We start from the raw sequence: 27,492 nt of genomic DNA, 5'->3' as shown, positions 1-27,492 counted from the left end.
ATTAAAGTTAATGATTCTGCTGATTAGTTACACTATATTTGCAGGATTGTGAATTTCTATGAGAAATACCTGGTAAAAGTGCATGGACAGTACTGTGCAAAAGTCTTGGGCATATGTATAAAAATTCTTTAAAGCCAAGATGCTTTCAAAATTAATGAAATGAAGTTTCTAGATATCAAAAGATGTACTATAAAGAGCAGTGAACTGTAAAAAAATAAATCACATCAATATTTGGCGTGACCACCCTTGCCTTTCAAACTGCATTGATTCTCTTCGGTACACTGTCATGCAGTTTTGTAAGAAAATTAGCTGGTAGGTTGGAGAGCTTGCCACGTTTCTTGTGCAGATTTCAGAATCAGGTTTGTTACCACAGGCATGTGTTGTGAAATTTGTCTTCCTTGTTCCGGTCTCTCCAGGTAATCCCAGACAGCCTCGGCGGTGTTGGGATCAGGGGCTCTGGAGGCCATACCATCTGAAACCATATGAAAAATCTAGGGTGCCTGAGATTTTTGCACAGTACGGTAGGAAAAACAAAAAAAACATGCCTCCAGTAAACTAAATGCCATCTGCAACACCCAGACACGTTCAAAGTCTACTGTTATAGAAAATAATTAAACAGTTGCACAGATCAAGGTACGTAAAGCATTAAATAGGATGGATAACTTATAAAACAGGTCAGGACAGAGGGGCATACAAATGAATAAAAAGCAAACTCAAAACACATTTGGAAAAGGTTATTTAAAATTATATATATTGTAATGATTTGCCAGTCAGAGAAAAAATACAAGTCTTTTAAAAACAGCTGGAGTCTGGGGTTGGAGAGTTATGATGCAGGAGCAGACAGTTGACAGATGTTCTCTTGTTCCTGAATTTTGTTATGTGATTGCAGTTTGGATCTCAATATCCCTCATCTGGGCTGTTCATAGAAGAGAAGAAAGTTGCATCTATTGAGGTGAGGATTCCAGTTCTGTGCTTCAGGGGCAGAGATGCAAACAGAGGTGCACGAGATTAGTCACTGGAGCCATTGAAGAAGAACTTCTACCTCATCGGGTCTGAACAGGCTTTCAATAATACATGAAAGGCTTTCAATTACCAGTATTTTTTTTGATTTGCTGAGTTGTTTTAATGTGAGTGTGGTTGCCAGCTTGCTGCATCTGTTACATGAAGAGTCATTTAATTTATTCTTGATGATATTGATTGAGCGATAAAAACCACTGGTCATGGAAAGAACAGTTCTCGTGTTACGTGAATAATAGGATATTCAACATTTATCTATATGAGCTGAGGAAGTCTCAGATTAGCATAGCTTCCAAAGGACCTCTAGCAAAATGAAGTGTATATAATTAGCCTAAACTATATATTTAAGTTCTAAAGTGGGACAAGATCACAGTCAGAAAACGAGGTACTTATCCATGAGCACACACTCAGTGGCCATAGTTATAGATACCTCCTGTACACTGCATGTTCATGGTCTTCTGCTGCTGTAGCCCGTCCACTTTAGGGCTCGACATGTTGTACATCCAGAGATGCTCTTCTGCACATCACTGCTGTAAAATGTGGTTATTTGAGTTACTGTCACCTTCCTGTCAGCTTGAACCAGTCTGGATGTTCTCCTCTGGCATTTTGGTAGCTCTACCTCAACCATCTCCTCTTCTGCACTGACTCCCTGGGCCTCAGGTCAGGGTGAGCACATGGACATGTTTCTCAGCAGCACTGGTAGCCTGAAGAATGAAAGATGTAAAGCTGATGTAACAGTCGCCAATGTTTTTACATGGGTAGGATGTTCCCATTAGTGGTGTAGTCTCAGACCAGAGGACACAGGATATCCCTTTAGAACAGAGATGAGGAGGAAATTCTTTAGCCAGAGGATGGTAAATCTTTGGAATTCATTGCCACAGATAGTTGTAGAAGCCAATTCATTGGATATATTTAAGGCAAAGATTGATAGGTTACGGAGAGAAGGCAGGAGAATGGGATTGAGAGGTAATTATCCATGATGGAATGGTAAAGCAGCTGATGGGCTGAATGGCCTAATTCTGCTCTGATATCATATGGTTTTATTCAGAGCAACTGGCTGGGATCGCATTGAGATGCTGAGTACAGGATCAAAACAGAGTTGATCAATCACATCACTACTCTAAGTCTGATAATTCTAGTGTCCCAAACCTACAATATTGGACTAAAGGGAGGCAGGAGACATTTCAGCCGGAATAGGAGAAAGTCGATTATGCACCATGGTAGTTTCCGCTCCCACAACAGCACCGACATATTGGGTTCCAAGTGTTTGTGTCACTTTATAAACTGATGCAATTAAAGCAAAAAACTCACACCATCTTAAAAGGTTCTTCCCCAGTCAGTCAATCTGATCAACCATGCTATTCCAACCCCCGCCCCGCCACCTCATCTATCTATTACCCAGGTCACTGCTCTGTAAACACTTTAAGCCACTTTTTAATAATGCTGTTTACATTGTAAATACACGCTGGTATTTATGCGCATTTTATTCCATATCTGTGCTTTAAGCGTATGCTATATTTTATGAAGAATAGTATCTCACGATGCTCTGACCACATCATCAGCGATGTAACCTGGGGTCATCGGGTGTTTTGGATCTTTCAGCATCAGACACTCTCACCCAGGTGGCCCAGCCACCGCTGATCAATCCATGACTTGTGTTCAGGAATCAGGTGCTGCAGGTCCCCATGGGCTTATTCTCTTCATCCAGAGCCACCCTGGGGTGTTCGCAATGGCCCTCTGCCTCCTTGTACCAGTGATGCCCAATGCACCGAAGAGACTGTCCGGCGAAGTCCCAGCAGTCCACTCCAATGGGAATGCACTTTGCCTTCCATCCTGCCTCCTCCTGAGGCTTCTCCCAGGGCACTGTCAGCTCGCGTGTCCTCGCCTTCTTTGTTGTTCCCATGGAAGTACGGCCCTGGTTTAACAGGGGCTCCTAGTTCATACATCACTGAAAGGTGATGGTAGCCCCTTTCTTGTTAACATTTCTTTGGGAATCACTGCGTTTGACTGATCGAACATGGGACTTTACAGCACAGGATAGGTCCTTCAGCCCACGCCTGTAAACCTACTCCAAGGTCAATCTAACATTTTCCTCCTACATATCTCTCCATTTCCTATCATCCATGTTCCAATCTAAGAAATTCTTCAACGTCCTTAATGTATCTACCTCTACCACCATCCCTTGCAGTGTATTCCATGCACCCTCTGTGTAAAAGACTTACTGCTGATATTCCCTCTATTCTTCCCTCCTATCACGATACTGTAGCGGTTAGCACAATGCTTTGTAGTACCAGCGACCTAGGTTCAATTCCCATCGCTGCCTGTAAGGAGTTTGTACGTTCTCCCCGTGACCGCGTGGGTTTCCTCCGGGTGCTCTGGTTTCCTCCCACAGTCCAAAGACGTACCCGTCGGTCGGTTAACTGGTCATTGTAACTTGTCCTGTCATTAGGCTGGGGTTAAGTCAGGGGTTGCTGGGCAGGGCGGCTTGACAAGCTGGATGGCCTGTTCCGTGCCATACCTCAATCAATCAATCAATGGTTATGCCCCTCACTGCGTTCAAGAAGTATTTCAGCCTGCAGAAACGGGGAAGGGAAATGATTTTTATTCCACAAATCACTCTACTTTAGTTCAATGTTTTAATTGCTGTCTAAGTATTTCCCTATATTTTGGGGGCTATTCATTTAAAGTAATTTGTCAATTAAAATAATTTTTAAATACTTCTGGTTAAAGAGATGTGCATCCAGCTGGGTGTGTGCCAGTGCATGAGACCACAGGCAGCCCAGGGTCAGAATCAGAATTACCTTTATTATCACTGACAAGAGTCACAAAGTTGTCCTTCTGTGGCAGCAGTGCAGTGCAGTACAAGATACAGCCTTAGGCACAGCCAGGATGCCTCAGACATTTGCACTGTATTGCATTTGTCAACATGGAGTGAAGACTGAGTTTGTAAATCGGACAGGAGCACAGGACATTTGGGGATGGCCAGGCTGGCGTGCCGCAGGAGGGGTATGGGACAGGTGGCAGAGAAGGAGTGCCAGGGGCTGGTGACAGTCCAGGCAAGGTCATTTGATTCCGACGATTGGCTTATTGATCACTCCAGATTTGCAAACTCGCTCTCTGCTCCATGGCGACAAATACAGCACCGTGCAAAAGTCTTAGGCACGTATATATAGCTGAGACGTCTAAGACTTTTGCACAGTAGTGTAGAAATTACTAAAAGTTACAAAAATAATTAAATTGAGACAAAAGGAAGTCCAAGGAATTAATCGTAGATTAACAATGTGGTGCTCATTGTTCATGGACCATTCTGACGGCAGGGTTAAAGAAGCTGTTCCTAAAACATTGAGTGTGGGTCTTCAGGCTGATGTAATGATGGGAAAAGGGCAGGTACTGGGTGTTGAGGGATGGATGGCGTCTTCATGAGGCACCGTCTCTTGCAGATGTTCTCAATGGTGGGGAGGGTTATCTTGACGATGGAACTGTCAGAGCTTACAGCCCTCTGCCGTCTCTTGTGCATTGGAGCCCTCATACAAGTCAGGAAGCTCTCCACCATTCACCTGCACAAATTTGCAAGGGTATTGGTGACGTTCTAAATCTCCACCAACTCCAAATGAAGCAGAGCCGCTGGAGTGATCACATCAATGTATCGGGCCCAAGGTAGGTCCTCTGAGATGCTGACGCTCTGGAGCTTGAAGCTGATCTTCCTTTCTGCCACAAACCCTTTGATGAGGAAGGGTGTGTGTTCTCTTGATTCCTTGGTCAAGAAGGCAATTCCTTGGTCTTGCCGCTGTTGACTGCAAGGTTGTTGTTGCGGTCACACTTAACCAGCCGATCTGACTCCTCTACACCTCCTTGACACCATCTGGCATTTTGTCAACACAACAGCGATAGCACTGGCAAATTTATAGATGGTGTTTTTGAGCTGTGCCTAGCCCCCAGTCATGAGTGTAAGGACAGTAGAGCAGTGAGCTGAGACTACGTTCTCAAGGTGTGCCTCGCTTGGCTGTTAGTGAGGTGGAGATGGTATTTCCAATCCACACTGATCATGGTCTTCTGTTAAGGAAGTTGAGGATCCTTTTGCAAAAGGAGGTATAGAGGCCTAGGCTTTAAAGTTTGTTGATTAGTTTGGAAAGTTTTGACCATGAGACTATGAGCCATTCGGCCCATCGAACCTGCTCCACCATTCCATCATGACTGGTTTATTATCCCTCTCAATCCCATTCTCCTGCCTTTGCCCGTAACCTTTGGCACCCTTACCAACCAACCTCCAGGGCATGGATCAACACCTGGAATTATGATGTTGTAGCCATTAGTGGGAGAGGCAGGACTGGCAGCTCAACATTTTGGGGTTCCATTGTTTTAGACATGACAGAGCAGGAGGGATTAAAGGTCAGCACATGGCGTTACTAGGCAGGGAAAATGCCACAACAGTGCTCAGTCAGGACAGATAGGAGAACTCATCTAATGAGGTGTTATGGGTGGAACGTATGAGGCTGTATTACAGATAACCCAACAGTCTGAGGGATTAGAGGAACAAATCTATAGAGAGATGGCAGACTGTTGCAAGAGCCATAAGGTTGTTATAGTAAATGATTTTAACTCCCCATATTGACTGGGATTCTCATAATGTAAAAGGACTAGATGGGATAGAGTTTGCCAAAACATGTTCAGGAACGTTTTCTTAATCAGTACATAGAAATCCCAAGCAGAAGTGTGTATGATACTAGATCTGCTGGTGGGGAGTCAGACAGGGCAGGTGACTGAAGTTTGTGTAGGGGAGCACATTGCATCCAGTGACCATAATGCCATTAGTTTCAAAGTTAATATGCAAAAACATAGATCTGGTCCGCGGGTTAAGATTCTAAATTGGAGAAAGGCCAGTTTAGATGGTAACAGAAAGGATCTGGCAAGTGTGGATTGGGACAGGCTGTTTTTTTGGCAAACGTGTATTTGGAAAGTGTGAGGCCTTCAAAAGTGAAATTTTGAGAGTATAAGCTTGTATGTGTCTGTCAGAATAAAGGGTAAAGATAACAAGTGTAGGGAACCTTAGATTTCAAGAGATATTGATGTCCTGGTTAAGAGAAAAAAAGGTGCATAGGCAGTAGGAACAAATGAGATACTTATGGAGTATGAGGGGTGATTGATAAGTTCATGGTCTAAGGTAGAAGGAGTCAATTTTAGAAAACCACGTGCATGTAATGAGAGCTGTATAACTCATCGCCTTCTACCTTAGGCTGCGAACTTATCAATCACCCCTGCTATGGACCACCTGGAGGTCCAAGACACTCTTGTTACATGCACGTGCAGTTCAACTCTTTGGGTGATAATGCAGAAAGTTTGAAGTTAATAACTCACCTCCTTCTACCTTAGGCCACAAACTTATCAATCACCCCTGCTGTGGACCACTTCTACAAAGAACGGATCCGTATGCTCCACGACCGCTGGACTAAGTGTGTACATGTAGGAGGGGGCTATGTTGAAAAATAAATGTGCTAGGTTTTCTAAAATTGACTCCTTCTGCCTTAGGCCACAAACTTATCAATCACCCCTCGAATAAGAAATGCAAGGGAACACTTAGGGAAGGAATCAGGAGGGCTAAAAGAAGGCACGAGGTTGACCTCGCAGACAAGGTGAAGGAGAATTCTAAGGGGTTCTACAGATGAGTAAAAGGATTGCAAGGGACAAAATTGGTCCTCTGCAAGATCAGAATTGTAATTTATGTATGGAGCCAAAAGAGATGTGGGAGGTCTTAAATAATTTGTTTTTGCATCTGCATTTGTTCAAGAGATGGTCACAGAGTCTATAGAAATGAGGCCAAAATGGCGTCAACTTCATGGACCCTATACAGAGTAGAGGAGGAGGTGTTTGCTGTCTTGATGCAAATTCAGGTGGATAAATCCCCAAGGCTTGAGACAGATCGAAAAAATTGCTGAAAAATGGGAGATGAAATTCAATGCAGACAAGTGAGAGGTGTTTCACTCAGTAGAATCAACCAGGACAGGTCTTACACAGTGAACAGTGGGACATTCAGGAGTGCAGTAGAACAAAGGGACCTGGGAATACATAGAACATAGAACATAGAACACAACATTGGCCCACAATGTTGTGCCGACCCTCAAACCCTGCCTCCCATATAAGCCCCCACCTTAAATTCCTCCATATACCTGTCTAGTAGTCTCTTAAACTTCACTAGTGTATCTGCCTCCACCACTGACTCAGGCAGTGCATTCCACGCACCAACCACTCTCTAAGTAGAAAACCTTCCTCTAATATCCCCCTTGAACTTCCCACCCCTTACCTTAAAGTCATGTCCTCTTGTATTGAGCAGTGGTGCCCTGGGGAAGAGGCGCTGGCTATCCACTCTATCTATTTCTCTTAATATCTTGTACACCTCTATCATGTCTCCTCTCATCCTCCTTCTCTCCAAAGAATAAAGCCCTAGCTCCCTTAATCTCAGATCATAATGCATACTCTCTAAACCAGGCAGCATCCTGGTAAATCTCCTCTGTACCCTTTCCAATGCTTCCACATCCTTCCTACAGTGAGGTGACCAGAACTGGACAGGGTACTCCAAGTGTGGCCTAACCAGAGTTTTATAGATTTGCATCATTACTTGGTGACTCTTAAACTCTATCCCTCGACTTATGAAAGCTAACACCCCATAAGCTTTCTTAACTACCCTATCTACCTGTGAGGCAATTTTCAGGAATCTGTGGACATGTACCCCAAGATCCCTCTGCTCCTCCACACTACCAAGTATCCTGCCATTTACTTTGTACTCTGCCTTGGAATTTGTCTTTCCAAAGTGTACCACCTCACACTTCTCCGGGTTGAACTCCATCTGCCACTTCTCAGCCCACTCCTGCATCCTATCAATGTCTCTCTGCAATCTTCGACAATCCTCTACACTATCTACAACACCACCAACCTTTGTGTCATCTGCAAACTTGCCAAACCCACCCTTCTACCCCCACATCCAGGTCGTTAATAAAAATCACGAAAAGTAGAGGTCCCAGAACAGATCCTTGTGGGACACCACTAGTCACAACCCTCCAATCTGAATGTACTTTCTCCACCACGACCCTCTGCCTTCTGCAGGCAAGCCAACTCTGAATCCACCTGGCCAAACTTCCCTGGATCCCATGCCTTCTGACTTTCTAAATAAGCCTACCGTGTGGAATCTTGTCAAATGCATCACTAAAATCCATATAGATCACATCCTCAAAGATGCCCGGTCACCTCCTCAAAGAACTCTATCAGGCATGTTAGACACGATCTGCCCTTCACAAAGCCATGTTGACTGTCCCTGATCAGACCATGATTCTCTAAATGTCCATAGATCCTATCTCTAAGAATCTTTTCCAACAGCTTTCCCACCACAGACGTAAGGCTCACTGGTCTATAATTACCCAGACTATCCCTACTACCTTTTTTGAACAAGGGGACAACATTCACCTCCCTCCAATCCTCCGGTACCATTCCCATGGACAACGAGGACATAAAGATCCTAATCAGAGGCTCAGCAATCTTTTCCCTCGCCTGGTGGCGCAGCCTGGGGAATATTCCGTCAGGTACACTATTCATTGAAAGTGGTGTCACAGGTCGATAAGGTCGTAAAGAAAGTGTTTGGCACATTGGCCTTCATAAATCAATTTATTGAGTTCAGGAAGTGGGATGTTACGTTGAAGTTGTATAAGATGTTGGCGAGGTCTAATTTGAAGTATTGTGGAGCAATTTTGGTCACCTACCTACAGGAAAGATGTAAATAAGATTGAAAGAGTACAGAGAAAATTGGCAAGGATGTTAGCGTGACTGGTGGACTTGAGTTTTAAAGAATTTCTAAATAGGTTAGGATTTTATATCTTGGAACATAGAAGATTAAGAGGAGATTTGACAGGGGGATACAAAATTATAAAGGGTATAGATAGGGTAAATGCAAACAGGCTTTTTCCACTGAGGCTGGGTGGGACTACAACCAGAGGTCATGGGTTAAGGGTGAAAGGTGGAAGTTTAAGGGGTTCTTGAGGGAAAACATCATTCAGAGGGTCGGGAGAGTATGGAACGAGCTTGCCAGCATGTGGTGCATGCGAGTTTGATTTCAACATTTTAAGAGAAGTTTGGATGGTAGGGGTATGGAGGGCAGATGGATGGGAGTAGGCAGCCTAAATGGCTCAGCACAGACTAGATGGGCCAAAGGCCTGTTCCTGTGCTGTATTTTTCTATGACTATACAGCATGCTAACAGGCTCTTCTGGTCCAACAAGTCTGTGTTCTCCAATTACACCCATTAAGCTACTAACCCGTATGTCTTTGGAATGAGAGAGGAAGTTGGGGCACCCAGAGGAAACCTATGTAGTCACGGGGAGAGCGTACAAACTCCTTACCTGGGCTGCTGGCGCTGTAGTGGTGTTCTGCTAACCATGTGCCCCAAGTTTCTTGTAAAGGGCCATAAATAAAATGCAGAATCAAACGGAATCAAAATGGCTGATGAACAGAACTTGCTGACGAGATGAGAAAAACAATCACTGCACTCAACCCATCAGTGAAAGAAAGGTTGGAGAGAGGTCAGTCAAAGGGCAAGCTAGGGCACTCGATTGTTTGTAAAAGGGTGGGTATGTGTTTGTTGAAGGATTAGAGACTGCAACAATGGAAGAGGGTTCAGCTCTCAGTGGGTCTCTGTACAGGGAGCTCAGCTCCATAAACAACGTGGAGCTCCCCCGGGAGGTGGTCAGTCTCTGTACAGAGAGCTCAGCTCCATAAACAACGTGGAGCTCCCCCTGGAGGCAGCTGGTCTCTGTACAGGGAGCTCAGCTCCATAAACAACGTGGAGCTCCCCCTGGAGGCAGCTGGTCTCTGTACAGGGAGCTCAGCTCCATAAACAACGTGGAGCTCCCCCTGGAGGCAGCTGGTCTCTGTACAGGGAGCTCAGCTCCATAAACAACGTGGAGCTCCCCCTGGAGGCAGCTGGTCTCTGTTACAGAGAGCTCAGCTCCATAAACAACGTGGAGCTCCCCCGGGAGGTGGTCAGTCTCTGTTACAGAGAGCTCAGCTCCATAAACAACGTGGAGCTCCCCCTGGAGGCAGCTGGTCTCTGTTACAGAGAGCTCAGCTCCATAAACAACGTGGAGCTCCCCCGGGAGGCGGCAGGTCTCTGTTACAGAGAGCTCAGCTCCATAAACAACGTGGAGCTCCCCCTGGAGGTGGTCAGTCTCTGTTACAGAGAGCTCAGCTCCATAAACAATGTGGAGCTCCCCCTGGAGGCGGCTGGTCTCTGTTACAGAGAGCTCAGCTCCATAAACAACGTGGAGCTCCTCCGGGAGGCGGCAGGTCTCTGTTACAGAGAGCTCAGCTCCATAAACAACGTGGAGCTCCCCCTGGAGGCGGCTGGTCTCTGTTACAGAGAGCTCAGCTCCATAAACAACGTGGAGCTCCCCCGGGAGGTGGTCAGTCTCTGTTACAGAGAGCTCAGCTCCATAAACAACGTGGAGCTCCCCCTGGAGGCGGCTGGTCTCTGTTACAGAGAGCTCAGCTCCATAAACAACGTGGAGCTCCCCCTGGAGGCGGCTGGTCTCTGTTACAGAGAGCTCAGCTCCATAAACAACGTGGAGCTCCCCCGGGAGGTGGTCAGTCTCTGTTACAGAGAGCTCAGCTCCATAAACAACGTGGAGCTCCCCCGGGAGGTGGTCAGTCTCTGTTACAGAGAGCTCAGCTCCATAAACAACGTGGAGCTCCCCCTGGAGGCGGCTGGTCTCTGTTACAGAGAGCTCAGCTCCATAAACAACGTGGAGCTCCCCCGGGAGGTGGTCAGTCTCTGTTACAGAGAGCTCAGCTCCATAAACAACATGCATCTCCCTGGAGGTGGCTGGTCACATTCTCGGGATTCTCTTGTTGCTGACTGCTTGCCACTGTTGTAACCTCTGGGTTTATCTTTTTCCTAATGATTGCTCTCAAGCATGATCTTTTGTTTGGATAGCCTGGCATATCATCTGTCTGCTGCCTTAAGGTATTCTTTTGGTATGTTTTAATGTATTACGTTAAATCATAAAATATTATAAATGTCCATTCCCCACTGAAAGCAAAGATTCTCCATCAAAGCTGAATATGGTCATAAGACATAACAATTAGGCCCATCAAGACTGCCCTGCCATTCCATCAGGACAGATTTATAGTCCTTCTCAACCCCATTCTCCTCTCATCTCCTCGTAACTTTTGATCCTTACTAATCAAGAACCTATTAAACTCCACTTTAAATATACCCAATGACTTGGCGTCCACTGCCACCTGTGGCAATGAATTCCACAGATTCACTATCCTATGGCTAAAGAAATTCCTCCTCACTTCTTTTCTAAAAGAACATACTTTGGCCTGATAGGGGTGTATAAGATGATGAGAGGCATTGATCATGTGGATAGTCAGAGGCTTTTTCCCGGGGCTGAAATGGCTAACACGAGAAGGCACAGTCTTAAGGTGCTTGGAAGTAGGTACAGAGGAGATTTTAGGGGTGTGTCTGGAGTGGGCTGCCATCGACAGTGATGGAGGCTGATATGATAGGGTGTTTAAAGAGGCTCCTGGATAGGTACATGGAGCTCAGAAAAATAGAGGGCTATGGGTAACCCTAGGTAATTTCTAAAGTAAGTACATGTTCGGCACAGCATTGTGGGCCGAAGGGCCTGTATTGTGCTGTAGGTTTTCTATGTTTCAGTGACATCCTTGTATTCTGAGGCTGAGACTCCCTCACTCTAGGGAATATCCTCTCCATGTCCACTCTATCTAGACCTTTCAATACTCTATAGGTTTCAATCAGATTTCCTGCCCCCTCATTCTTCTAAACTCCAGCTAGTACAGGGCCAGAACCTTCAAATAAAAGGTTTATGAGGATAATTGGACTCTTCATATGCCTTCAAGCAATTTACTGATTCTGATACATAAAGTCTGTGGCAATGAGATTTTTAAGGTGATTGCATTTGACACTAATATGAACAGTTGAGTGAGTAAGTCACTCAGCCTCATGAATTTACTGATCATTTCTGATTTGATTGCATTTTTATCTCGCCATCTACCGCCACAACTTTGCCTACTGCGTCAATCCACCTCTGCCATAAAGAGAGCTGAAGACTCCTACCAACATTTGTGGAACAGAGTTTCAAAGACTTACGATCCTGTCAAACAAATAAAATTAGCCTCACCTGTCGACTGGAAATTCAGAAGTCAAGGCTTGCTTACCAAAGCCTGGATATGTGAATCTGCTGGGGAAGTCAAAGGCCCAATGTCCACAAGTCCAGTGGAGGCTGGAGGCACAGAAGCAGCCTGTCCTGGCGTAGGAGGTCTGTGTATGTGGATGGCTGGCTGGGAGTGAGGAAAGAGGCTTGTTTTGTTGTGGTTCTGCCAAGCATTGCCGGCATCCTATGTTGGTGCCGGCATTTGTGACCACACCAGCGGGCTGCCCCCAACGCAAACAACACCTTTTATTGTACGTTTCGACGTACATGTGACACATAAATGAATGCAAAGTCTGAACTAGATGGGCAACCCCCTACTTTTAAACAGTGACTCCTAGTTCTACATTTTCCCATTGAAGGAAACATACTCTCCACAGTCACCCTGTCAAGACCCGTCAGGGTTTTAAATGTTTCCGTCAAGTACCCAGACTCTTCTAAACTCCAAAGATTACAACATTTCCTCACAAGGTAACCTGCCTTTACCAGGCAGATGGAGCTTAGAAAACTAGAGGGCTATGGGCAACCCAAGGTAATTTCTAAAGTAAGTACATGTTCAGCACAGCTTTGTGGGCCAAAGGGCCTGTATTGTGCTGTAGTTTTCTATGTTTCTATGTTTTACCTCCAGGAGCATTCAAACTGGTTGCATCATTGTCGGGCACGGAGGGGCCACTGCACAGGACCAGAAGAAGCTGCAGAGGGCTGTAAACTCCATCACAGGCACTAGCTTCCTCACCGTCAAAGACACCTTCAAAAGACCATGCCTCAGAAAGGCAGCATCCATCTCCAAGGACACCACCACCCAGGGCATGCCCTCTTCTCATTGCTACCATCAGAGACGAGGTACTGGAGTCATTCATCATTTCGGGAACAGCGTCTTCCCCACTACCATCAGAATCTGACCAGAGAATGAACCCATGAGCACTACCTCACTGTTTCTGCACTCCTCATTTAACATATTTAATATATATTTCTTATTGTAATTTAAGGTATAGTTTATGAGAATGAGGGGAGATTTGATAGAGGTATACAAAATTATGAGCAAGCAGGCTTTCCACTTCCTCATCGAAGTCATTTATAAAAATCACAAAGAGCAGGGTTCCTTTTTGCCCACTGATTGAACGGCCAAGTGGGTGTGGTCTTTCATTGATTCTGTTATGGTTATTAGTCTATATGGGATATATTGAGTATGCTCACAAGAAAATGAATCTCAGAGTTGTAAAACGGTGACATATATGTACTTTGATAATAAATTTACCTTGAATTTATTACCCACCAGCTCCTGCTCTATTCCTCCCCCCTCCCACCTGTTTACACTGGCAATCTCCCTCAGATGAGGGATCTTGACCAAAGATGTTGACTGTCCATTTCCCTCCATAGATATCGTTGGCCCACTGATTTCTTCCAAGCTTTTCAGGTAGGTATATGAATTGGGAGCAGGAGCCGGTTCTGCCATTCCTGGCTGATCTGGTTGTAACATCAACTCTTCAGTTGTACCGCAGTCACGAGGAAATCTGCAGACGTTGGAAATTCAAGCAAAACACACAAAATGCTGGTGAACGCAGCAGGCCAGGCAGCATCTATCAGAAGAAGTACAGTCAACGTTTCGGGCCGAGATCCTGATGTAGGGTCTTGGCCTGAAACATCAACTGTACTTCTTCTGATAGACGCTGCCTGGCCTGCTGTGTTCACCAGCATTTTGTGTGTGTTGCTCCTCATTTGTACCGATCCTTTGTAATGTAGCTGCTGCAGAGCAAGAACTACAACTGAGGGGTATCAGCAAATGAATTTCCAGAGTAATGTTAGTAGGATGCTCACTGGGCAGCTTACAGCGTGGGAGCAATGAACCAGACCCACCGAGGGGAAAAACGTGCACACTCGAAAGCCCACGCCAAAAGAGAGCTCCTCCTGTGCATAGGAGGCCCAGTTGTTTTACTGAGCGATCAATCCGATCGGGTTCACCCGTAGTAATCTTTACCCCTTTACTGTTCAAATCAATTTTAAAAAACACGCACAAAGGCAGCTTCCCACCACTCTCTAGGGAGGGAGTTTCAAAGATTCTCAAACTCTAAAGGCAAGGATTTTGCACTCTACTCCTTATTGCTCATGCTTGCTGAGATCATACACATTTGGCCCCAGGGAAACTGCACTTAATTACCACCTGTGCGCTAAACCTGGAATTTTCGGGTTTGGAACATGCATACAGTTTCAAATTATGACAATCTGCAATTAGGAAGAGAACATTGCACCAAATCCAAATGATCATCGACAGAAGTCTCATTAGCGTGTGTTACTGTCTGCAGTCATTGGCTGCAGTCTGCCATCACCGCAGGACTTGGATGTGTCCAGAACCAAGAAACAGGCAAGAAAATTCATGGTGGACACGACCCAGCCTGCAGACTACCTTTTCCAAAAGTGCCCTTCTGGAAAGCACTATAGGAATACTAAAAGAAGTCTCACTGTACTGTAAGGACACAGATCTTTACTACAGCCAGATCGAACTGTAAGGACACAGATCTTTACTACAGCCAGATCGTACTGTAAGGACACAGATCTTTACTACAGTTGACACTGAATTGTAAGGACACAGATCTTTACTACAGTTGACACCGTACTGTAAGGACACAGATCTTTACTACAGCCAGATCGAACTGTAAGGACACAGATCTTTACTACAGCCAGATCGTACTGTAAGGACACAGATCTTTACTACAGTTGACACTGAATTGTAAGGACACAGATCTTTACTACAGTTGACACCGTACTGTAAGGACACAGATCTTTACTACAGTCGATATCGTACTGTAAGGGACAGAACTTGACACTCCGTCTTAGAAGTTTCTTCTCCCAGCTATTTTTAATCGGATCAACCATTCTAGATAGTTAATCCCCATCACCCTCACACCTATCTATTACCCCTATCATTGTACTTGACAGTAAGCTCTTTTAAACCACTTTTCATAATGCTGTAAACATTGTAAATACATGCTGATATTTATGCAAATTTTATTCAATATCTGTACTTTAACCTCTGGCTTTATTCATATATAATTCTTTATTCTTCATAATTGTTGAATGTTGTTGTTTTTTGTTGCATGTCACACCTGACCAACACACCACAGCTAATTCCTAATACACACTAAGTGTATATGGTGAATAATGCTGATTCTTGATCTTTTATCCTTTCTGCTTTGACCAAAATACCCTCCTTAGGAAGAATGGCTTGAGACATACAATTCCACTGATGCAAAGAGTCATTCAAAAATCTTACTTCTTTTCCAAATGCTTCTTCCTGAATGATCTATAAGCTATCCTTAAAATACATTCAGTGGCCACTTTATTAGGTACACCGGGACACCTGCTCATTAATGCAAATGTCTCTTTAGCCAATCATGTGCAGCAACTCAATGCATAAAAGCATGCAGACATGGTCAAGAGGTCCAGCTGTTTTACAGACCAAACATCAGAAGAAATGTGATCTAAGTGACTTTGACTGTGGAATGACAGTTGGTGGCAGATTGGGTGGTTTGAGTATCTCAGAGGCTGATTGCCTGGGATTTTCACACACAACAGTCTCTAGAGTTTACAGAGAATCGTGCGAGAAACAAAAACATCCAGTGAGCAGCAGTTCTGTTGGCGAAATCACCTTGTTAATGAGAGAGGTCAGAGGAGAATGGCCAGATCAGTTCAGGCTGACAGTAACTCAAGTAACCACTCATTACAACAGTGGAGTGCAAAGAGCACCTCTGCATGCACATGTCAAACTTTGAAGTGGATGGGCTACAGCAGCTGAAGACCACAAACATACATTCCTGTACCCACTTTACTAGGTCCAGGAGATACTTAATAAAGTGGCCACTGAGAGTAGATTGACAATTATATACTACAGAGAATACAGAAATTAATATATACCTTTGCAGTATTTTACTGGTCATCGATCTCGTGTGCCTCTGTTTAACAAGAAGCAAGGAGCATGGAAGGAGACTAAAGAACGATGTTAAGAAGGGCTGTTATGGGAACATTGTCTGTCTGGGGGCTGAGCTGACAGCAATGTATTACCTTCCACCCAACACCCCCGCGGCTCTTCAATGGAATCACAGACAGGGCATGCCCGATGGCAATAAAAACTGAGAGACTGAACAGACCACTTGAGTCTTGAGTGGTTTTGATGATCTGAAAAGGTCACGGTTCCACTTAAAGCTGTGTGTTCTGTGCCTTTTCATAGAGCCCAGAGCACTACAGCAGAGGGCAGGCTGTTCACCACACAATGTCGTGCCGACCTTTTAACCTACAGTAAATCAATCTAACCCTTCGCTCCTACATCACCCTCCATTTTTCTATCAGCCATGTCCCTGTCAGTTTTTCTAAATGCCCCTAATGTATTTGCCTCCCCCACCATCCTTGGCAGGGCGTTCCACACTCCCACCACTCCCTGTGTGAAAAAAACCCTACCTCTGACACACCCTTTATACTTTCCTCCAATCACCTGAACATTATGGCCCCTGGAATTGGCTGGTTCTGCCCTGGGACATTGAGTTGTTTGTCACACTGCTGGCCTGTTCTGCACTGGAGATGGGTCTCAGTTCCTTACCCAGCTGTAGAATGAACGTAATGGGATTACATCACTTGGCTGCTGTCTCTTCCCAGTCCAGCTCCTGTACCCTTTCTGAGCAATAATTTCTCATGTTATTTGACTATGATGTCTGCTTAAGGGAACGTCCACTCCATGAAAAAGTGCTTGTCAAATGTCTCTTGGTAATGATTACAACAACTAGCATTTACAAGAACCTTTAACATAATGGAACTAACAGGGGAATCATAAAATTTTAACCTATTCTGACAATGAACCACAAGAATTACAACAGATCACTTCCAATACCAGAGGAAGCAACACACTGGACCATTGCTACACCACCATCAAGAATGCCCACCGTGCTATTTCGCGCCCTCACTTCGGGAAGTCCGATCCCCTGGCTGTACTTCTACTACCTGAGTATAAGCAGAGACTGAAGACTGCAGCACCAGTAGTGAGGACCAAGAAGGTGTGGACAAGGGAAGCACGGGAGCACTTACAGGACAGCTTTGAATCCTTGGACTGGGCTGTATTCAGGGATTCATCTTCGAACCTGGATGAGTATGCTGAAGTTGTTATTGACCTCATTAAAACCTGTGTGGATGAGTGTGTGCCTACAAAGACTTGCTGTACATTCCCAAACCAAAAGCTGTGGATGAACCAAGAGTTATGTCGCCTGCGAAAAGCTAGATCTGTGGCTTTCAAGTCTGGTAACCCAGGCCTGTACCGGAAAAACAGGTATGATTTGTAGAGGGCTATTTCAAGGATGAAGAGAAATTTTGAATGTTAGAGGTGACATTGGCTGCACGGCAACTCTGGCAGGGTTTGCAAGACATTACTTCCTACAAACTGAAACCCAATAACATGAATGGCAGCGATGCTTCACTACCAGGTGAACTCAACGCCTTCTATGCACGCTTTGAAAGGGAGAATACAACTACGGCTGTGAAGATCCCTGCTGCGCTTGATGACCCTGTGACCTCTGTCTCAGAGGCCGAAGTTAGGCTGTCTTTAAACAGACAAGGTCTTTAAACCTTGCAAGGCGGAAGGTCCCGATGGATTACCTGGTAAGACCCTGAAAATCTGTGCCAACCAACTAGTGGGAGTATTCAAAGATATCTTCAACCTCTTACTGCTATGGGCAGAAGTTCCCACTTGCTTCAAAAAGGCAACAATTATACCAGTGCCTAAGAAGAATAATGTGAGCTGCCTTAATGACTATCACCCGGTAGCACTCACATCTACAGTGATGAAATGTTTTGAGAGGTTGGTCACGACTAGACTGAACTCCTGCCTCTGCAAGGACCAGGACCCATTGCAATTTGCCTATCGTCACAATAGGTCAACGGCAGATGCAATCTCAATGGCTCTCCACACAGCTTTAGACCACCTGGACAACACAAACACCTACGTCAGGATGCTGTTCATCGACTGTGTGGATTGGTGATAACATATCCTCCTCGCTGACGGTCAACACTGGTGCACCTCAGGGGTGTGTGCTTAGCCCACTGCTCTACTGTCTATATACACATGACTATGTGGCTAGGCATAGCTCAAATACCATCTATAAATTTGCTGATGATACAACCATGTTGGTAGAACCTCAGGTGGTAACGAGAAGGCGTACAGGAGTGAGATATGCCAACTAGTGGAGTGGTGCTGCAGCAACAACCTGGCACTCAATGTCAGTAAGACGAAAGTGCTGATTGTGGACTTCAGAAAGGGTAAGACGAAGGAACACATACCAATCCTCATAGAGGGATCAGCAGTGGAGAGAGTGAGCAGTTTCAAGTTCCTGAGTGTCAAGATCTCTGAGGATCTAACCTGGCCACAACATATCGATGTAGTTATAAAGAAGGCAAGACAGCGACTATACTTCATTAGGAGTTTGAAGAGATTTGGTACGTCAACAAATACACTCAGAAACTTCTATAGATGTACTGTGGAGAGCATTCTGACAGGCTACATCACTGTCTGGTGTGGAGGGGCTACTGCACAAGACTGAAAGAAGCTGCAGAAGGTTGTAAATTTAGTCAGCTGCATCTTGGGTACTAGCCTACAAAGTACCCAGGACATCTTCAGGGAGCGGTGTCTCAGAAAGGCAGCGTCCGTTATTAAGGACCTCCAGCACCCAGGGCATGCCCTTTTCTCCCTGTTACCATCAGGTAGGAGGTACAGAAGCCTGAAGGCACACACTCAGTGATTCAGGAACAGCTTCTTCCCCTCTGCCATCCGAAGGTAGCAGTAATAGGGGACTCTGTAGTTAGGGAGTCAGACAAGTGATTCTGTGGATGCAGGAAAGAAACACGGATGGTAGTTTGCCTCCCAGGTGCCAGGGTCCGGGATGTTTCTGATCGCATCCACAATATCCTGAAGTGGGAAGGAAAACAGCCAGAGGTCGTGGTACATATTGGTACCAACGACATAGGCAGGAAAAGGGAGGAGGTCCTGAAAACAGACTACAGGGAGTTAGGAAGGAAGTTGAGAAGCAGGACTTCAAAGGTAATAATCTTGGGATTACTGCCTGTGCCACGTAACAGTGAGTATAGGAATAGAATAAAGTGGAGGATAAATGCGTGGCCGAGGGATTGGAGCAGGGGGCAGGGATTCAGATTTCTGGATCATTGGGACCTCTTTTGGGCCAGGTGTGACCTGTACAAAAAGGACGGGTTGCATTTGAATCTGAGGGGGACCAATACATACGCAGGGAGGTTTGCTAAGGCTATTGGGGAGAGTTTAAACTAGAATTGCCGAGGGTGGGAACTGAACTGAAGAGACGGAGGAAAGGGCTGTTGGCTCACAAATAGAGAAAGCTTGGAGACAGTGCGAGAGGGAGGATAGGCAGGTGATAGAGAAGGGATACGCTCAGGTTGATGGTTTGAGATGTGTCTATTTTAATGCAAGAGGCATAATGAACAAAGCAGATGACTTAGAGCGTGGATCAGCACTTGAAGCTATGATGTTGTGGTCATTACAGAGACTTGGATGGCTCAGGGACAGGAATGGTTACTTAGAGCAGGGGTCCCCAACGTTTTTGCACCGCAGACCGGTTTAATATTGACAATACTCTTGCGGACCGGCCGACTGGGGGTGGGGGGGGGCGGTGTTCAATTAGGGTTAAATTCACCTCAACATGTCTTTTACAGTTAGGGGTTGCCAACTTTCTCACTCGACTGTACCTCTTCCTATAGATGCTGCCTGGCCTGCTGTGTTCACCAGCACTTTTTGTGTGTGTTGACGGGACACTTGTGTTTACCCCGAGAAAGACTGGCATGACCATGAAGCCTTGTGCGGGCACCTATGTGCGCATGCGTGTACGTACGCATGTGTGTACGTGCCAATTTTTTTCCCATAAATTGGTTTTGGCTTAATCTTCCCGACTACACCATACACACATTACTTCTACTTTATATGGGTTGTGTATTTATCATATCATTAATGCTTTTACTATATGTCGGTGTTATTTTAGGTTTTATGTGTTATTTGGTATGATTTGATAGGTTATATTTTGGGTCTGGGAACGCTCAAAAATTTTTCCCATATAAATTAATGGTAATTGCTTCTTCGCTTCACGCCATTTTGGCACGAAAGATTTCATAGGAACGCTTTACCTTAACGACAGAAATACGGGACAAGGGCGGTCCCGTATGGGACAAACCAATTTAGCCCAATATACGGGATGTCCCGGAAAATACGGGACAGTTGGCAACCCTATGTTCAAGTTCAACAGTGCGTGACAGGGAATGAGGAAAGGTGCAGCTGACTCATATCGTTTCCTTGCGGCCCGGTACCGGTCCGCAGCCCGGCGGTTGGGGACCGCTGACTTAGAGCGCCAGGCTTTAGATGTTTCAGAAAGGACAGGGAGGGAGGCAAAAGAGATGGGGGCATTGCTGATCAGAGGTCACGGCTGCAAAAAAGGAGGAAGTCATGGAGGGATTGTCTACTGAGTCTCTGTCGGTGGAAGTTAGCAACAGGAAGGGGTCAATAACTCTACTGGGTGCTTTTTATAGACCTCCCAATAGTAACAGGGACATTGAGGAGCAGATAGGGAGACAGATCCTGGAAAGAAGTAATAATAATTGTCATGGTGGGAGATTTTAATTTCCCAAATATTGATTGGCATCTTCCAAGAGCAAAGGGTTTAGATGGGGTGGAGTTTGTTAGATGTGTTCAGGAAGGTTTCCTGACACAATATGTAGATAAGCCTACAAGAGAAGAGGCTGTACTTGATCTGGTATTGAGAAATGAACCTTGTCAGGTGTCAGGTCTCTCAGTGGGAGAGCATTTTGGAGATAGTGATGTCAATTCTATCTCTTTTACCATAGCATTGGAGAGGGATAGGAACAGATAAGTTAGGAAAGCGTTTAATTGGAGTAAGGGGAAATATGAGGCTATCAGGCAGAACTTGGAAGCATAAATTGGGAACAGACGTTCTCCGGGAAATGTATGGCAGAAATGTGGCAAATGATCAGGGCATATTTGTGTAGCGTTCTGCATAGGTACGTTCCAATGAGACAGGGAAAGGATGGTAGGGTACAGGAACCATGGTGTACGAAGGCTGTTGAAAACTTAGTCAAGTAAAAAAGAAGAACTTACGAAATGTTCAAAAAACTAGGTAATGATAGAGATCTAGAAAATTATATAGCTAGCAGGAAGGAGCTTAAGAATGAAGTTAGGAGAGTTCAAAGAGGCCAAGAGAAGGCCTTGGCGGGCAGGATTAAGGAAAACCCCAAGGCATTTTACAAGTATGTGAAGAGCAAGATGATAAGACGTGAGAGAATAGGACCAACCAAGTATGACAGTGGAAAAGTGTGTATGGAACTGAAGGAGATAGCAGAGTTACTTAATGAATACTTTCACTATGGAAAAGGACCATGGTAATTGTAGGGATGACTACAATGCAGATTGAAAAGCTTGAGCATGTAGATATTAAAAAAGAAGGTGTGCTGGAGCTTTTAGAAAGCATCAAGTTGGATAAGTCACCAGGACCGGATGAGATGTACCTCAGGCTACTGTGGGAGGTGAGGGAGGAGATTGCTGAGCCTCTGGCAATGATCTTTGCACCATCAATGGGAATGGGAGAGGTTCCGGAGGATTGGAGGGTTGCAGATGTTGTTCCCTTATTCAAGAAAGGGAGTAGAGATAGCCCAGGAAATTATAGACCAGTGAGTCTTACTTCAGTGTTTGGTAAGTTGATGGAGAAAATCCTGAGAGGCAGGATTTATGAACATTTGGAGAGGCATAATATGATTAGGAATAGTCAGCATGGCTTTGTCAAAGGCAGGTCATGCCTTATGAGTCTGATTGAATTTTTTGAGGATGTGACTAAAGGTAGAGCAGTAGATGTAGTGTATATGGATTTCAGCAAGGCATTTGATAAGGTACTCCATGCAAGGCTTATTGAGAAAGTAAGAAGGCATGGGATCCAAGGGGACCTTACTTTGTGGATCCAGAATTGGCTTGCCCACAGAAGGCAAAGAGTGGTTGTAGACTGGTCATTTTCTGCATGGAGGTCGGTGACCAGTGGTGTGCCTCAGGGATCTGTTCTGGGACCCCTTCTCTTCGTGATTTTTATGAATGACCTGGATGAGGAAGTGGAGGGATGGCTTAGTAAATTTGCTGATGATACAAAGGTTGGGGGTGTTGTGGATAGTGTGGAGGGCTGTCAGAGGTTACAATGGGACATTGATAGGATGCAAAACTGAGCTGAGAGGTGGCAGACGGAGTTCAACCCAGATAAGGGTGAGGTGGTTCATTCTGGTAGGTCAAATATGATGGTAGAATATAGTATTAATGGTAAGACTTGGCAGTGTGGAAGATCAGTGGGATCTTGGGGTCTGAATCCATAGGACACTCAAAGTTGCTGCGCAGGTTGACTCTGTGGTTAAGAAGGCATACGGTGATTTGGCCTTCATCAACCATGGGATTGAGTTCAAGAGCTGAGAGGTAATGTTACAGCTGTATAGGACCCTGGTCAGACCCCACTTGGAGTACTGTGCTCAGTTCTGGTCACCTCACTACAGGAAGGATGTGGAAACTATAGAAAGGGTGCAGAGAAGATTTACAAGGATGTTGCCTGGATTGGGGAGCATGCCCTATGATAATAAGTTGAATGAACTTGGCCTTTTCTACTTGGAGCGATGGAGGATGAGAGGTGACCTCATAGAGGTGTATTAGATCATGAGAGACTTTGATCGTGTGGATAGTCAGATGCTTTTTCCCAAGGCTGAAATGGCTAGCACGAGAAGGCACAGTTTTAAGGTGCTTGGAAGTAGGTACAAAGGAGATGTCAGGGGAAAGTTGTTTTACGCAGAGAGTGGTGAGTGCGTAGAATGGGCTGCCGGTGGCAACGGTGACAGCTCCTCTGTTGAGATCGTTAAGAGCACCAAATTTCTTGGTGTTCACCTGGCGGAGAATCTCACCTGGTCCCTCAACACCAGCTCCATAGCCAAGAAAGCATATCAGCATCTCTACTTACTGTAAAGGCTGAGAAAGGTCCATCTCCCACCCCGCATCCTCACCACATTCTACAGAGGTTGTATTGAGAGCATCCTGAGCAGCTGTATCACTGCCTGGTTCTGGAATTGCACCATCTCGGATCGCAAGACCCTGCAGTGGATAGTGAGGTCAGCTGAGATCATTGGTGTCTCTCTTCCCACCATCACAGACATTTACACCACACACTGCATCTGTAAAGCCAACAGCATTGTGAAGGACCCCACGCACCCCTCACACAAACTCTTCTCCCTCCTGCCATCTGGCAAAAGGTACCAAAGCACTCTGGCTCTCATGACCAGACTATGTAACAGTTTCTTCACCCAAGCCATCAGACTCCTCAATACCCAGAGCCTGGACTGACATCTACATCATCTATTATTATATTGTAATTTGTCCTCTACTGTGCCTATTGACTTGTTTTTTTTGTACTGCCCTGTACTGTTTTGTGCACTTTATGTAGTCCTGTGTAGGTTTGTAGTCTAGTGTAGTTTTTGAGTTGTCTAGTGTAGCCTTGTGTTCTCTCACTCAGTCTAGTGTAGTTTTGTGTTGTTTCATGTAGCACCATGGTCCTGGAGGAACGTTGTTTCGTTTTTACTGTGTACTGTACCAGCAGTTTATGGTCGAAATGACAATAAAAAGCGACTTGACTTGGTGGAGGCGGATTTGATAGGGTCTTTTAAGAGACTCCTGGACAGGTACATGGAGCTTAGAAAAATAGAGGGCTATGGGTAACCCTGGTAATTTTCAAGTAAGTACATGTTTGGCACAGCGTTGTGGGCCGAAGGGCCTGTATTGTGCTGTAGGTTTTCTATGTTTCTATGTTTAATATTTGGATCCATTGCAGATTCTAAACTGATCTGACAAAACTGACATGGCCTCACTTCACCTCCCACATCCTGAGTACTGGGTCACAGCCTCTGGTCAAAGGACAAAACAGGGCTTTAGGGCGAACTGTGTGTTGACATCACCAGCCTAACTTTTGAGGAATTATGGGTATTCAGGCAGCTTTTACCTTCCACCGAAGGAATCGGGGTGGAACAGTAGCGTAGTGAGCACACAGAATGCTGGAGGAGATCAAGCAACATCTATGGAAAAGAGTAAAGAGTCAACGTTTTGGGCCGAAACTATCCACCAGGACTTTTTTCTATGGATGCTGCCTGACATGCTGAGTTCCTCCAGCATTCTGTGTGTGTTGCTTGGATTTCCAGCATCTGCAGATTTTCCCATGTTTGTATAGCAGTTATCGTAACCGCTTAACAGCGCCAGCTGTAAGATCGGGGTTCGGCTGTCTCTCCCATATTCCAAACGCGTAATGTTAGGGTTACTGAGCTGCTGATGCCAGAAGCATACCGACAGCCGCGGGCTGCCCCCAGCACACCTCGTATTCTGATGGTCGTTGACACATTTCACCGTGTGGTTCAACGTACAAGTTACAAATAAGGCTAGTCTTTAGAATACCGATACCCTACGGGACAGTACGATTTCCTGGTATATTCAAGAAGTTCTGTACCATACATGACTCCAACCGCGATCCCAGCTCTAACCCCATCCCAAACCTCACCTAACTGACTCTATAACCCTGACCGCCCCCCCCCCCACCTTTAACCCTAATCCGAGTCTCGAACCTGATCCGTACCCCTGACCTACAGTTGATCTCGGCTGCTGGTCTTAGGAAGTACCTGGGGAGTAGAAGTGGGCATAGATCATTCAGCCCTACCCCTCCATCATTCAATCAGAACATGTGACATCCCTACACTAACCCCTGATTCCTTGCAACCTTTGATTATCTGAAAATCTAAAAGCCTATTGATCTCTATCGATAATGATTAAGCTTCACACCACACTTGGGTGGAGAGTTTCAGAGATCCTCTCGTCTCCAGGCTGAGCCAAGGACAAGTTGTGCTTGGTCGCAGGAACCAGCATGGACCTGGCATCTTGGGCCAACATCTAGATCAGGGGTTTCCAGCCTCGGGTCCATGGACCCCTTACTTAATGGTATTGGTCCATGGCATATAGATGCTGCCAGTCTCTCTGAGTATTTCTTGCACTTGCTGCTTTTATTCAGACTTCCAGCATCCATAGTATGATTGATTTCTATCATGTGCTTCTCTTGCCAGCCCAGACTACAAGGCATAGGAGCAGAACTAGGCTGTTTGACCCAGTGAGGTTCGCAAAATCAGGAGGGCAGTGCTAATGGTCAAAGTCCAGAGTTTGGCAAGTCCAGAGGTAGAAACCTTGAAAGGTCAAAGACTAAAGTTGGCGAGTCTGGAGGTAAGGATGAGTCTGTGCCGAGAGACTGGAAGTTGGAGGCTTGATGGTGGCAAGTGTGGGAGTTCAGGCCAGATGTCTGTGAGATTGAGAGTCTGAGGCCGAGGACTGGAGGCTCAGAGGCAGCCTGTCCTGGGGTTGGAGTCCTGCGTGTGTGAGGGAGTGAGAGGGTGGGAAAGGGACTTGTTTTGCTCTGTGTTGTGTTGTTATTGTGTTGGACATTGTAGGCACCAGAATGTGCAACGACACTTGCAGGCTGCCCCTAGCTCATCCTTGTGCGTGTTGGTTGTTAACACAAACGATTCACTTCACTGGATGTTGTGTTCTGTCTGTAATTAATAAATCTGAATCTGAACTATCAGCCTGAAGTGCCCAGAGATTCATGACGGAGCTCTAGGCAGAAAGAGTTCAGTGACACACTGCCATCTACTGGAAACTTTTTAATATGTCTGGGGAAAATAAGGGTGTTGTCTAATTAAATTTAGAGATTGATTTTCCACTGATCTGCAGAAAACATTCCTGTTCTAAACCTCAATAGTAAGCAAACCCCTGGAATAGGAAAAATTCCATGGAACACGGTAATGTAGTGGCTACAGTGCCAGTGAGCCGGATTCCATTCCACTGCTGTCGGTAAGGAGTTTGCACGCTCTTGACGTGACCATGTGGGTTTCCTCTGGGTGCTCAGGTTTCCTCCCACATTCCAAAGATGCAAGGGTTTGTGGGTTAATTGGTCACATGGGTGTAATTGTGCAGCTCAGGCTCGTTGCACTGAGACAGTACAATATAGGTGCAATACTGCTTAGCACTGTGATGAGAGGTTCAGCAGGGTCACAGCCTCAGGGAAGAAGCTCCTCCTGTGCCTGCTGGTGCGGGAGCGGAGGCTCCTGTAGCGCCTACTGGATGGGAAGAGAGTAAAAAGTCCATGGTTAGGATGAGATGCATCCTTGATAATGCTTTTCACCCTGCCCAGGCAGCATTTATGGTAGATGTTCTCAATAGTGGGCAATTGGGTGCCGATAACCTGCTGGGCAGTTTTCACCACACGCTGGAGTGCTTTGCGATCCGATACGAGACAATTGGCATACCACACTGAGATGTAGTTGGTGAGTATGCTCTCAATGGTACAGCGGTAAAAGTCCATCAGTATCCTGGGACAGAGGTGAGCTTTCTTGATGCTCCGCAGGAAATAAAGACGCTGTTGCGCCTTTTTAATCAGGTTGGAAGAGTTCAGGGCCCATGTGAGATCCTTGGAAATGTGAACACCAAGGAATTTGAAGCTTGATACACGCTCCACTACAGTTCCGTTGATGTAGATGGGGACGTGAGTGTGACTCCTGGCATGCCTGAAGTCCACAGTGATCTCCTTGGTCTTCTGGGTGTTAAGGGCCAGGTTGTTGTCAGCACATCAAAGGAACAAACAGTTGAATTTCAGGCTGGAGAAGGCTCTCAGCCCAAAACATTGATCGTTCATTCATTTCTATAGTCGCTGCTCAACCTGCTGAGCTCCTCCAGCATTTTGTGTGTGTTGCTCTGGATTGCCAGCATCTGCACATTCTCTTGTGTTGAGAAAACACTGAGATTACTCAGAACACACAGCAGGTCAGGAATGACATGTAGAGAGAGAAACGGTCATAGTTTCAGCCTCTTGACCTTATGGAGTCCCTATTAAAGACATTGATCTGAAACAACAATTCTCTTTCTCTTTCTTTACAGCACCAGCGATCGCTAATGGGGCTCCATCCCACAGCTGTATGTACGCTCTCCCTGTGACTGCTTGGTTCTTCTCCAGATGCTCCCGATTCCTCCCACGTTTTAAAGACACACGGCTAGGTTTAGGGTTTGTGATATTCGTAACTCGCTGTGCTGGAGCTAGGAGCTTGGTGACACCTGCAGGCTGCTCCCAGCACTATCCTCCGTTGTT

At 45.6% G+C, this 27,492-nt stretch overlaps 1 long non-coding RNA gene across 2 annotated transcripts; it reads left to right on the top strand.

Annotated features, from left to right (window-relative positions):
- The first annotated feature begins 815 nt into the window (after nucleotides 1–815).
- LOC140202277 (uncharacterized) lies at nucleotides 816–27,492 on the top strand. Of its 2 annotated transcripts, XR_011887058.1 has the most exons (4): nucleotides 816–952; nucleotides 12,861–13,075; nucleotides 13,613–13,649; nucleotides 27,285–27,492. It is a non-coding gene; the product is annotated as an uncharacterized lncRNA (long non-coding RNA). The 2 variants fall into 2 exon arrangements; XR_011887059.1 differs by lacking the exon at nucleotides 13,613–13,649.

Source organism: Mobula birostris, chromosome 8 (assembly GCF_030028105.1).
Source record: "Mobula birostris isolate sMobBir1 chromosome 8, sMobBir1.hap1, whole genome shotgun sequence".
Taxonomy (NCBI): Eukaryota; Metazoa; Chordata; class Chondrichthyes; order Myliobatiformes; family Myliobatidae; genus Mobula; species Mobula birostris.
The sequence above is the reverse complement of the archived record's forward strand: the minus strand, read 5'-3'. Positions and strand labels throughout refer to the sequence as shown.